Source organism: Muntiacus reevesi, chromosome 18 (assembly GCF_963930625.1).
Source record: "Muntiacus reevesi chromosome 18, mMunRee1.1, whole genome shotgun sequence".
Lineage (NCBI taxonomy): Eukaryota > Metazoa > Chordata > Mammalia > Artiodactyla > Cervidae > Muntiacus > Muntiacus reevesi.
This window is the reverse complement of record NC_089266.1, coordinates 34,945,212-34,959,615: the sequence shown is the minus strand read 5'-3', so window position 1 is coordinate 34,959,615 and position 14,404 is coordinate 34,945,212.

Genomic DNA, 14,404 nt, shown 5'->3' with positions numbered 1-14,404 from the left:
GAGTAGCCCACCTCCAGAGCCCAGCTTCTAAGCCATCAACCTCCTTCAACTGTGCTGGGATTCCACTTTTACATCTTTCCTAACAATCCCTTGGCCCCACTTTCCCTCTAGTCCTTTCCATATGTCAGATTTTTCCTTCAAAACTAATTTTTTAAATTTATTTTTAAAAATTGAGCTATAGTTGAATTGGGGCTTCCCAGGTAGCTCAGTGGTAAAGAATCCACCTGCCAAGCAAGAGACAAGAGTTCCATCCCTAGGCTGAAAAGATCCCTTGGAGAAGGAAATGGCAACCCACTCCAGTATCCGTGCCTGGAAAATCCCATGGACAGAGGAGCCTGGTGGACTACAGTTTATAGGGTTGCAAAGAGTTGGACGTGACTGAAGCAACTAATCAACAGCAACATCACAGTTCAATCACAGTGTTGTGTTAATTACTACTGCACAGCGAAGTGACTCAGTTATACATACATACACATTATTTTTCATATTCTTTTCCATCATGGTTTATCACAGAATATTGAATATAGTTCCCTGTGCTGTTACAGTAGGACCTTGTTGTTTATCCATTCTATATATTCCAGCCTTCAAAACTAAATTTCTTAAAAGACTGTTTGTGTTACCCAGGCACTGCTTCCTCCCTTGTTGGGGGAGGTGGGTGGTGGTGAGTATACATGAGGAAAGACACTGACATCTGCCCAGTTACATAGTTCAAGGGGTACTTTTTTGCCTTTGTTCTTTCACCTCTGTCTATGTGACAGATGTGATTGGAGACCATCCCCGTCTCAGACTTCTTCGTGGACTCCTCGGTCTTTTATTTGTCCCTTCGTAAAGGCCAGAGTCTCCAGTTCTCCTGTCTTGGCTCTATAACCTTTGGAGAACTTGTCCGCTCACACTGCTTCAGCGATGACCTGTTATGGGTAGAACTGTGTTTCCCTAGAAAATGTGTAGGAGCCCCAACCTCTGGTACCTGTGAATATGACCTTATTTGGAAATAAGGTCTTTGCAGATGAACTCAAATTAAGATGAGGTCATTGGGCTGGGCCCTAATCCAATATGACTAGTGTCCTTCTAAGAGGAAAGTACCATGTAAAGACAGACGCATAAAAAAATAAAAAAAAAGACAGACGCATAGGAACATTACCATGTGATGATGGAGCAGAGGCAGAAATGCAGCAGCTGCAAGCCAAGGAGCCCTAGAGTTACCAAAAGCTGAAAGAGGCCAGGAAGGATCTCTTTTCAAGACTTGGAAGAGAGTGCGGCCTTTACCTGCATCTTGACTTCAGGCTTCTGTCCTACCGAACTTTGAGAATTGGTTTCTGTTGTTTTCAGCACCAAGTCTGTGATACTTTGTTACAGCAACACTAGGAAACCAACAGACAACCCAAACACAGATTCCTCCCACCCAGACCACCCTCTTCCTCAGCTTCCACAATACTAAATCTGTTCTTAAAGTTCCAGGGATTCCTTGTTTGAATTAACTTCACTGACATTTACTGAGTACCTTCCTCTGACCATGGGATGGGGAAGACAAGGGTGGATGGAATGATCATCACAGTGCTCCTTAGCAACTGTGTACATCTTCTAAAATAGTTCAGGTGGGACTTCAGGTGGGACTAAAAATAGTTCTGGTGGTTCAGTGGTTCGGACTCCATGTTTTCACTGCTGAGGGCCTAGGTTCAATCCCTGGTGGGGGAACTAAGATCCCACAAGCTGCACAGCTTGGCTAATAAATAACCAAAAATAGTTCCAGTGGTTTGCAATAAAATATGCATATTCATACTCGACCCCTGGTCAGGAACTAGGATCCCACATGCCTCGAGGTGTGGCAAAAAAAAAAAAAAGAGGTGCTGAGGAAATGGTGGTGAATTGGAAAGACCGATGCTGCAGCTGAAGCTCCAATACTTTCACCACCTGATGCAAAAAGCTGACTCATTGGAAAAGACCCTGATGCCAGGAAAGATTGAGGGCAGGAGGAGGAGGGGACGACAGAGGATGAGATGGTTTGATGGCATCACCAACTTGATGGACATGAGTTTGAGCAAACCCTGGGAGAAAGTGAAGGACAGGGAAGCCTGGCGTGCGCTAGTCCATGGGTTCAAAAAGAGTTGGACATGACTGAGCGACTGAACAACAAGATACTCCCTGACTTCACACAGCTTACAGTCTAGTAAAGGAGATAAGTCAACAAAGATACATGATAATATCAGATATAATAAAAGCCATAAAGGAAATGCACAGATTGATGTGATGGAGGAGAGGAGGATGTAGGGGAATAATCTAGAATTAGGCTCTCAGGAAGACACTGCTTAGGAGGTGTGTCGCAGTTTATGCCTGAAGGATGAGAAGAAGGCAACCAAATGTCGGGATTAGGGAAGAGAGCTCCAGGCACATGAAAAAAATTAGCACAAAGGCCCTGAGGCAGAAAAGACTGGAAGAAAATATGAACAAGGAGAAGAATGACATAAGCAGGGTCAGACCAGCCAAGGTTTGGAATCTGGATTTTATCCTAAGAATGATAGGAAGTCTTTGAAGGGTTTTAAAAGGGGTAGTGAGTGATATGGTCTGTTTTATTTTTTCAATAAGCATTTTTTGGGGAGGCCGCTCCTCATGGCTAGTGGGGTCTTAGTTACCTGACCAGGATTGAACCCACACCCTCAGCAGTTAAAGCATGGAGTCCTAGATACTGAAGACCACCAAGGAAATCCCCAATAACTTGTACCTTTTAAAGCAGTTTTAGGGGCTTCCCATGCAGGGGGTGCAGAACTAAAGATTCCACATGCTTAGCAGTGCGACCTGAAGATGGCAATGGTACCCCACTCCAGTACTCTCACCTGGAAAATCCCACGGACAGAGGAGCCTGGTAGGCTGCAGTCCATGGGGTCGCTAAGAGTAGGACACGACTGAGCGACTTCACTTTCACTTTACCTTTCATGCATTGGAGAAGGAAATGGCAACCCACTCCAGTGTTCTTGCCTGGAGAATTCCAGGGTTGGGGGAGCCTGGTAGGCTGCCATCTATGGGGTCGCACAGAGTTGGACATGAGTGGAGTGACTTAGCAGCAGCGGCAGCAGTGCGACCAAAAATAAATAAGTATGTAATTATATATACATATATTTGTGTGCTCAGTAGCTCGGTCGTGCCTGACTCTATTCGACCCCTTGGACTATAGCCCGCCAGGCTCCTCTGCCCATGGGATGTTCAAGGCAAGAATACTGGAATGGTTGCCATTTCCTTCTCCAGGGGATCTTCCTGATCCAGGGATCTAACCTACATCTCCTGCATTGCAAGGGGATTCTCTCACTACTGAGACATCAGGGAAGCCTATATATATAAACAATGTTAGGTTCACAGCAAAATTAAATAGACAACACAGGGATTTCTCATATACCCTCTGTCCCCAGGCACATACAACCTCCCTTACTTGATTTATGTTTAAAAAATACTACTTGGCTGGTTGCTTTGGGGAAAAAAAATTGGAGGGAGGCAGAAGTGATGGGGCGTGGATGAATGAGGATGGAGAGAAGTGACCAGTTTGAAGTATGTTTTGCAGACACAGAAAATAGTGTCTGCAGGGTTTGGTGGTGGACTGGACGTGGGGGTGAGAGAAAAGGAATCAAGGAATCTAGGTTTTTAGCTTGAATGTGGGTAGATGATGATGCTATTTATTTCCATGAAAAACCCTGGAAGAGGAACATAGTCAGGAGTTTGGTTTGGGGCTTCTTTGAAACATCCAAGAAGAGAGCTCAGGCAGGCATTTGGAGGGATAGGTCTGCGGCTCAGGAGAAAGTTGGGGCTGAAGTCAGGCATTTGGAACCCTGCGCATGGATAGGATTTACAGGCCCAGGTCAGGCTAAGCTCCCTATGGAGTAAGTGTTGAGCTCCCTAAACTCATAGGTGAGGAGCTGGTCTCAGAGAGGCTAAGTGACTGGACCAAAGTGATGCTGAAAACAACTTCTATGCACCAGTGCCGAATCGAGTCTGAGACACAGACAAGAGTTTTGGGTGAAATAGAAAAGAATAGCTTTATTGCTTTGCCAGGCAAAGAGAGGCACACTGGACTCATGCCTTTCAAAATTGTGCATCCAAACCCCAGGAGGAATTAGTGAAGAGTTTTTATGGCAGTGGTTCAAGGGTAAGATATGGGTGTGTGTGCAAGCCTGGATTGCTTTAATCCTCTCTCAGGTGGTCTCTTCATCTTTCTTGTTTTTGTTTTTGGTTTTTTTTTTTTTTTTTTTGGTCTGGGATCTTAGTTCCCCAACCAGGGATTGAATCCACACTACCCAGCAGTGGAAACAGAGTATTAACCATTAGACCACCTGGAAGTCCTTGGTCTCCTAATCTTTTTTTTTTTTTTAATGTGGACCACTTTTAAAGTCTTTATTGAATTTGTTACAATACTGCTTCTGTTTTATGTGTTTTGGTTTTTTGGCTGCAAAGCATGTGGGATCTTAGCTTCCCGATCAGGGGTAGAACCTATGTGTCCCCTGCATTGGAAGGTAAATGCTTAGCCACTGGACTACCAGGCAAGTACCTAAATTAATTTTTATTGGAGTATAGTTGCTTTATAATGTTGTGTTAGTTTCTGCTTGTACAGCAAAGTGAATCAGCTACACATCCACACGTATCCCTTCTTTTTTGTATTTCCTTCCCATTCGGGTCACCACAGAGCACTGAGTAACATTCCCTGTGCTATATAGTAGTTCTCCTTGTTGTTCAGTCACTAAGTTGTGTCCGACTCTTTGAAAACCCATGTACTGCAGCACACCAGGCTTCCCTGTCCTCCAGTTTCCTCAAACTCATGTCTGTCGCCCCCTTCTCCTCCTGCCCTCATTCTTTCCCAGCATCAGGGTCTTTTCCAGTGAGTCAGCTGTTTGTTTCAGGTGGCCAAAGTACTGGAGCTTCAGCTTCAGCATCAGTCCTTCCAATGAATATTCAGGGTTGATTTCCTTTAGGATTAACTAGTTTGATCTTCTTGCTGCCCAAGGGACTCAAGAGTCTTCTCCAGCACAATTTGAAAACATCAGTTCTTTGGTGCTCAGCCTTCTTTATGGTCCAACTCTCACAACCACACATGACTACTGGAAAAACCATGGCTTTGACTGTACGGACCTTTGTCGGCAAAGTGATGTTTCTGCTTTTTAAAATGCTGTCTGGGTTTGTCATAACTTTCTTTCCAGGGAGCAAGCATCTTTTAATTTTATGGCTGCAGTCACTGTCTGCTGTGATTTCAGAGCCCAGAAGATAAAATACATATTACTGTATTTATGTCAATCCCAATCTCCCAATTCATTTCATCTCTCTTCCCCCCAACCTTGAGGTATTATTTTCTTGGATCTAAATCCTTCAAGAAGGGCTCACACCCAGTCAAGTTTGCCTTTTCCCTCTCCTACTGAGCTCCCAGACCCTCCCTTACCCTGTTGAAGATCAATCTTTCTCCAGGTTCCTTAGCTCCGGTGTCTCCCCACCAAAAGATCTGCCAGGCTTCCAGACTGGGTTTGTTCCCGCCTTGGTGCTCGCTCAGCCCACACGTGCCCTGCCATTGGCCACTCTGCTCTGCTCTGCTCTGCAGCTGCCTGGCTACTGCTTCACTCTGGCCACAAAGTGGGCCTCAGTTTCCACCTGAAGAGTGAGTGACTGAGCAAATGAATGATCACAGCTAATGCTCTAGAGTCATTTGTGATGATCTCACTGAGTTTCCTTCCTCTATGAGCTGGGTCCCTATTCCATCTCCAACCGATTTCCTACTCTCTTGGTCCAGTTTTTAAGAAACTTTCTGACTTCTCTCCCTAACATCTGGGTTCTGCAAGACCTCTGGGAATGAAGGGTGGGGAGAATTTCTGGTCTTTTCTTTCAGGCCCAGAACCACTCCAGTGTCATTCTTCTCCATCTCCACCCTGTTAGCTTCCAAAGAAGCAAGGTCAAAAATCACAAAATATCCCTCAGGCATCTTCTCAGAGTGCTCCTCTTATCTCAAACCAACTGCCACTCATAAACCCATCAGTCACTGGTACTGAACTGAGCCAAGGTTATACATCTGTTAATCTCCTCCTCCCAACTGTGGGGCAGAGACCACACTGCTAAACTCATCACCCTTGTATCAGGTGTTTCTGGCACTTAATGGACTCAGTAAATGTCAACTGAATGAATGGATGAGTGAGCAAATGCAGTTAAGGTTTCTGCTCTGATCTCAGCAGCTGGGTGCTACAAAAGTGGGTCCAAGAACCCCTCACCACACACCCTCACCATAGCATTACCCATTTGCTCATCCTCAAGCTTCATTTGGCTTCCCAGATGGTACCAATGGTAAAGAATTCACCTGCCAATGCAGAAGACATAAGAGATGAGGTTTGGATCCTGGGTTGGGAAGATTCCCTGGAAAAGGAAACAGCAACCTACTCCAGTATTTTTGCCTGGAGAATCCCATGGACAGAGGAGCCTGGCAGGCTACAGCCCATGGGGTCACACAGAATTGGACAAAACTGAAGCGACTTAGCACACATCCACAGCTTCATTTGATGTGTATGACTTTCATGCAACTCTTGAAGATAGAAGGGACAATAGTCCCTACCAAGGTCCTCTGATAAGGATAAATTCTCACTGTGAAACATTTGTACCACAGAAAACCCCCACCACTTCCCTGCCAGTCCTGGCCTGGCTTTTCTTTGCATCTGGAAATTCCTTCCATCAGTCAACAATTTATCTTCACATGCAACACAGAATCTGTTCACTAGGACCTGAGATGTATTTTTTAAAGGGCATAAAACCAAGGATGAAGGAATACATGATTCATAGCAGTTGCCTCTGGTGTTGGGTTTTGGGTTAACTTTTTTCTTATTCTTTTCTATAGTTTCCAAAATTTTTTCAACAATAGATTTGTATTTTTATAATAAAGGAAATTTAACAGTTTTTTTAACCATGTAAAACCATTCCTCTTGATACAACTGGAGACCTTTCCCTTCCAAGTAAGGGAAACATGTTACAAAGCATAGCTGATTTTGGGACTTGCCTGGTGGTCCAGTGGCTAAGACTTCGAGTTCCCAGTGCAGGCGGCCTGGGTTCAATCCCTGATCAGGGAAATAGCTCCCATGTGCCACAGCTAAATCTAAAGACCAAAGATCTCATATGTCACAACTGAGACCCAAGGCAGTCAAATAGATAAATAAATATTGAAAAAAAGATTTGTCTTCAACCCCAGTCCTACCCACCATTCTAAGCCCAACTTTGCTGTGAGACTAACGAGCACGCACCATCTGGCTCTGAGCAAGAATTGTCCCCAAGAATCTCAGAATCCCAGAACCTTTAGTGGATTTCCCCATTCCTGTTTTGCTACATTTATCCTCAGGAATGACTTGATTAATACATTATGTCCCCCAAACACACAGATTTGAAGACATCTTTGACCTACCTTTTGACCTCATCTTCCTCATTCAACTACCCACCAAATGCCATCTATTAGATCTCCAAAAGGTCTCTGGTGCTCATCTTTTCCTCTCAGCCTCACCACCAATGCCTTGATCCAGACTTTTATTCTTGTCTGCTTGGACTACTGCCAGAGGCCCTTCACTGGGCCTTGCTTCCAGTCCAGCTCCATTGTTTCCCCTCAAACATAGTAACTTTAATTCTTCAGAGCAGTTATAAGGTTCACATCAAAACTGAGAGGCAGGTATAGAGATTTCCCATATACATATGCATCACCTCCCACATTATCAATATCTCCCATTAGAGCAGCACACTTGTCATGATTGACGAACCTACATTGATACATCATTATCACCAAGTCCATAGTTTCCATTAGATTCACTCTTGGTGTCATAAATTCTGTGAGTTTGGGTGAATTTATGATTGTATCTACCACATAAGTACCATACAGAGTAGTTTCATTGCCCTGAAAATTCTGTGTGTACTGCCTTTTCATTTTGATCTTCTGTCACCCATGGCTGAGACGAGTTTTCTAGAGCACAGCGACATCAGTGACTGGCATTGTCTCTCCAATACATACAAAAAAAGAGTGTGTTCTTTTGTACAGATGCAAGATTCCATGATCTTGTCCAGATTTCCCTTCCCCATCTACCTTTCATTTACCATCTCTGCCCTCCATGCCCAACCACTAACACAACTCTCTCTCTTCACTCTGCCTGTCTTCCTCCACACTCTTGCTCACTGTTCCCATTGTTTGGAATGCACTTTTCCTTTATTTTCTACCTTTCCCCCAAATTCCAACCATTTTTCAAAGTCCAATTATTTAAATGCTTCTTACCCCAGGAACTCCTAATCCAAACTCATTGCTTGTGATCTGAACTACATGACAACTTTCCAAGGGCCTTCTTACTTCCAGTCTCTCAACCTTTCAACCCAATTCTTACACCATTACTGGACTATCTTGATCTAACATTATTTGAATACATCAGAGCTGCCTTCCCTATATTTTCCTTATGTGTGGTATGCTGCTAAATGGTTAACAGCCAGCTCAGGGTAAAGGGACCCTGATTTGCAATATTTGCCAACTTCCATGGTGTAAATACTTCTGTGGTGCCAACTTTAAGTTACTAATAAGACTTTATTGAACTCAGAATTAGTAGGAGATGTGCACAGTTGGTTCTCATATGCCTATATAACAGTTTCCCTGGTGGCCCAGTGGTAAAGAATCCACCTCCCAGTGCGGGAGACATGGATTCAATCCCTGGGTCAGGAAGATTCCCCTGGAGAAGGAAACAGCAACCAATTCCAGTATTCTTGCTGGGAAAATTCCATGGACGGAGGAGCCTGGTAGCTACAGTCCATGGCATTGCAAAAGAATTGGCCATGACCTGGCGACTAAAGACACATGCCTATATAATCAACCTTCACCACACCATTGATTCCCATTTACAACTCTTCACTGACATTCTTTAAAATACTCTTTGTACTATACTTGCAGCTCTTTGTAAATCTAAAATTATTTCAAAATAGAACTTTTAAAAAGCCTACCAAAAATGTCTACCAGAACAGATTTAGACTCACTTATTGCTGACAAACTTCTTTTCAGCAAAATGTGGGTACTCTCTAAACTGTTACCCTCTGAGAAAGGAATGAGGAAATAATGAATGCAATTAATTGCTAAGACATCCTCCAAAGCCAATGAAAGTCTATAGAGAGAATTCCTTTGCAGTCCAGTGGTTAGGACTCTGCCCTCTCACTGCCGAGGACCCTGGGTTCAGTCCCTGGTGGGAAACTAAAATTCCACAAGCCATGCAGTGAGGAAAAAAAAAAAAAAAAAAGTCTACAGAAGGGTAACTGGAGAGTTTTTCAAGAATATTTCAATTCTAAACTCGGTGGGTGGGTATAACCATAAGAAGGTGGGAAAGGAATGTGATGTCATTAAGACAAGATAGAATCTGACCAATTGTATTTTGAATCAATTCTCAAAATCGGTTCTTGTCTTCTGTGTGGACTGAAGACAAATATTCAGTGTGCAAATCAGGAAGAAAAAAAAGGGCCAGAAAGATTGTCTAATAATTTTCAGGGGAGTTTCAATCCAGGATTATCACTATTCCAGGATTCTTTCTGAAGGTGAGACAGGTAGGCCTCTTTTTCACTGAAAACAAAAGCACTATGGTCTTTAGAGCTGTCATGAAGTAAGTGCAGTTAATTCCTTTACTTTGATTTCAAGGTTCCTCGACTAGGTTTTTTCTTTCCACTTATATTTTCTTATAGAGAGGATGAACAGATGGATCAGCCAACACAGATGTTCTGTTGTCCTTGACCAATTTATTTATAAAGAAGTTGATATGCCATTTCTTTGTCAATTTTTTGTGAGTCCACTTGGTTTCAGTCAGGTGTACCTTCACTCAACGTTAAATTTACAATATACCAAATAAATATTTGCCAGGCACAGTTCTAGGAGTTGGGGGCACAATGGTAAACAAAATCAGCCAGACTCCTGTCCTTATATATGTTATATTCTAAAGGAGAAGACCAGACATTAATAAAGTAATCAAACAAATAAATGGATTTGTGGTAACCAACCATCTGTGGTAAATGATATAATGTTTGCTATGAGAAGATACAACACAGGAAGTTGGCTTAGTCTGGTAGGTCAGGAAAGTGCTCCCTAAAGAAGTGACTTGATTGGCAAAATAAAATGTTGGGGCTTACAAAGCAGAGGACTGTACCCTGGGCTCTGGTAATTCCATAGATGCAATGCCAGCGTGGTCTCCCAGATACTGTCTTATCACTCTACAACACTGTGCAATATTTTGCCCTTCCCTTTCTCTGAGTGTGTATGTCTTAGCCTTCTGTCAAAATTATTTGTGCCCCTTCTTTTTTTGAATGGGAATTGTTGGGAGCTGTCATCACTCAGCCCCTTTTAAAATCATGGAGCTTGTGACTTAGGTCACCTAGGACTCTTTACCAATGTCTCAGAGAAGTGAACCAATTAAGAAGAAAGATGACATTACATTTTTTTTTTTGGCCACCCTGTGCAGCTTGTGGGAATCTTAGTTTACTGACCAGGGATCAAACCTGAATAGCCAGGGAATTCCCAACAATACATTTTTATTTTTTACAAATAATTTTGTGCATTTATTTAAAGTATTTATTTTTGGTGGTGTTGGGTCTTCGTTGCTCCTTGGGCTTTCTCTAGTTACAGTGAGAGGGGACTATTTTTCGCTGTGGTGTGTGGGCTTATTGCGGTGTCTTCCCTTATGGTCGAGCACAGGCTCTAGAGTGGGAGGCTTCAGCAGTTGCAGCACACTGGCTCAGTACTTACGGTGCCTGGCTTAGTTGCCCCACAGCATGTGGGATCTTCCTGGACCAGGGATCAAACCTGTGTCTCCTATATTGACAAGAGGATTCTTTACCACTGAGCCACCAGGGAAGCCCCGGAATAATACATTTTTTAAAATACATTTTTAAAGTAACAGCTTTATCAAGATGTAATTCACATATGAAACAATTTAATTATTTAAAGTGTACAATTCAATTTTTTTTCAATATCTGAAGAGAGCAAGCATCACTCCAATTTTAGAACATTTTCATCACACCAAAAGACACCCTCTGCTCCTTTCCTTATAGTTATTAGTAATCTCTCTCCATGTCTTCATATCTCCCTAGGCACCAGGCAACCACAATCTATCAAATTTTGTCTCTATGGATTTGCCTATTCTGGACATTTCATGTAAACGGAATAATACATTACTGTATGTGATCTTTTGTGACTTTTATTTAGTATATGTTTCATAGTTATGCCATGTTGTAGTGTGTACCCAGTATCATTCCTTTTTTTTCCTCTTTTTAAAAAAAAATTATTTTATTTTTGATTACTCTGGGTCTTTGTTGTTGCACACAGGCTTTCTCTAGTTGTGGTGAGCAGGGGCTTCATTGTGGCCTGTGAACTTCTCTTTGCAGTGGCTTCTTCTTGTGGAGCACAGGCTCTAGGTATGTGGGCTTCAGTAGTTGCAGCAGGCAGGCTCAGTAGTTGAGGTTCAGTTCAGTTGCTCAATCGTGTCCAACTTTTTGCAACCCCATGAACCGCAGCATGGCAGGTCTCCCTGTCCATCACCAACTCCGGGAGTTCACTCAAACCCATGTCCATCGAGTCGGTGATGCCATCCAACTGTCTCCTCCTCTTTCGTCCCCTTCTCCTCCTGCCCTCAATCTTCCCCAGCATCAGGGTCTTTTCAAATGAGTCAGCTCTTCACATCAGGTGGCCACAGTATTGGAATTTCAGCTTCAACATCAGTCCTTCCAATGAACACTCAGGACTGATCTCCTTTAGGATGGACTGGTTGGATCTCCTTGCAGTCCAAGGGACTCTCAAGCGTCTTCTCCAACACCACAGTTCAAAAGCATCAATTCTTCGGTGCACAGCTTTCTTTATAGTCCAACTCTCACATCCATACATGGCTACTGGAAAAACCATAGCCTTGACTAGATGGACCTTTGTTGGCAAAGTAATGTCTCTGCTTTTTAATATGCTGTCTGGGTTTGTCATAACTTTCTTTCCAAGGAGTAAGCGTCTTTTAATCACTGCAATCACCATCTGCAGTGATTTTGGAGCCCAGAAAAATAGAGTCTTGACACTGTTTTCCATTGTTTCCCCATCTATTTGCCATGAAGTGATGGGACCGGATGCCATGATTTTAGTTTTCTGAATGTTGAGCTTTAAGTCAACTTTTTCATTCTCCTATTTCACCTTCATCAAGAGGCTCTTTTGTTCTTCATTTTCTGCCATAACGGTGGTGTCATCTGCATATCTGGGGTTATTGATATTTCTCCCAGCAATCTCAGGCTTTATTTGCTCCTCAGTATGTGGAATCTTCCTGGACCAGGAACAAACCTGTGTACCATGCATTCGCAGGTGGATTCTTATCCATTGTATCACCGTAGAAATCCTTCATTCTTTTTTATTTTTGAATAATATTTCATTTTATGGATATACCATATTTTATTTATTCCTTCATTAGTTGATGGACTTTGAGTAGTTTCTACTTTTTGGCTATTATGAACATCTGTGTACAAGAGTTTTATAACTGAGGTGAATTCACATTTTTAAATAAACAGCTCAGTGGTGTTCACTGCATTCAACTTCACAGGTTGTACAACCACCACCTCTATCTAATTCCAAAGCACTTCATCATTCTAAAACCCCATGATCATTAAACAGTTACTGACCATCAGTCTGCTTTTTGTTTCTTTGAATTTACCTATTCTGTGTATCTCACATCAGTGGAATCATATGTGACTCTTTTGTTTGGCTTCTTTTACTTGTAACATCTTCAAAGTTCGTCTGGTTATAGCATGCATTTATACTTCATTCTTTTGTGCGATTAATATTCTATTACATGTCTACACCACAGTTTGTTTATTCATTCATCTGTTGATGGATATTTGCCTTGTTTCCACCTTTTTACTACTACTGAATAGCGTTAAGTACTTTCCTACAATGATTTGAGTACCTGTTCTTAATTTGGGGGTAATATAAGTAGGAGTGGAATTCTTGGGTCATATGAACATCTTTGAGAAGAGCAGGAATTGGTGCATTAAACAATGCACCCAGGAAATTTTTTTCCCAAAGGAAATGGCAAAAATTTCAGAAAATTGAGTGGGAGAATTTGGGGGTGATAGTACAATGTGCTACATAAATGTATTAATTCAAGCTAGTGTTCGTAGTGCATATCTATCGTGTCACCTCTTAGACAAGAACCAGATTCAGGATTTTGGATTCCAAGTCCAGCTATTTAATTGCTTATCTTGCTCCACAATATTGTCCACCAGTCTACGGAAGCAAACAAGGTAGCCACGAAGGTAGTGCTGAAAACCTAGAAACTAGAGGTAGACGACTACAAACTTTCAGGAAAAGCAGCAGCTTTCTTCCCTAGAACAAGGGCCAGGGAAATTCATGGCGAGTTTCTGGTTTCATGGTCCCCTCTTATGAAAGGGAACATCAATGGGATTCTATATACCACACTTTGTAGAGAATTCTCTTCTAAGAGGGGGTGTGTGTGCGTTTGAGAGTCGCCCAGTCGTGTCCGATTCTTTGCGACCCCATGGACTATAACCTGCCAGGCTCCCCTGTCCATGGAATTCTCCAGGCAACTATACCGGAGAGGGTTACCATTTCCTTCTCCATTTTCTCAGGGTGCTTGTAGACAATTGTTTGGAGACCGCAGAGGACAGCTAAGGGAAAAGAGAAATGCCATGTAAATCTTATTCCAGGATTCAGCAGAACTGCCTCTATGGAAGCCATAGGGACCAATACGGACTAAGAGTTTGAACAAGATGGTGGCTGGGACGGGACCGCTCTATCTTTCCGGGTGAAACTCTATGGCAGAGTAGAGGCGCACAGTTTTAGAGAAGTGAAGCTGAGATGGGTGGTAACTCGACCACACTAGCGCGCGGGGAAGACTGAAGCGGAAAGAGCTCTCTCGCGCATGTCTGGAACGGGGGAGTAGGGGGAGCAGGGAGAGAGGGATGGGTTTTGCGACAAGGGGCCCACCCCACAGTACAAGTTTTCTGAAACGTGTGAGTCTTCCAAGTCCAGCTAAAGTCGAGGTGGGGCGTTTCCTAAGACGCATGCGTTCTAGACAAGATCGGCAATACAGTGGCGTGGTCTTTTCAACGCCTGGCGTACAGACAACGTCTGAGGTGGAAGGGGCGGTCAGTATTCCCAACACGCATGCGCCTTGAGGCTGAGGCGTTTCCTTCAGAGGGTGTGGATTGTAGGACTCTTTATTGCGCAGGCGCAAGGATTGTCCGGTAGGGGTGGTGGTCTAACACGGGGAGGGCAGAGGAGGTTGAAGGGATTAAAAAACCGGATGCGCCTGCGCGTTGCCTACTGGTGGGACGAACTTAGGATTTGTGAGGGGCGGGGTCACGTATGCGCGTCATTGGATGGGTAGGTGGGAGGGAGGGTGGAGAGCAGGGA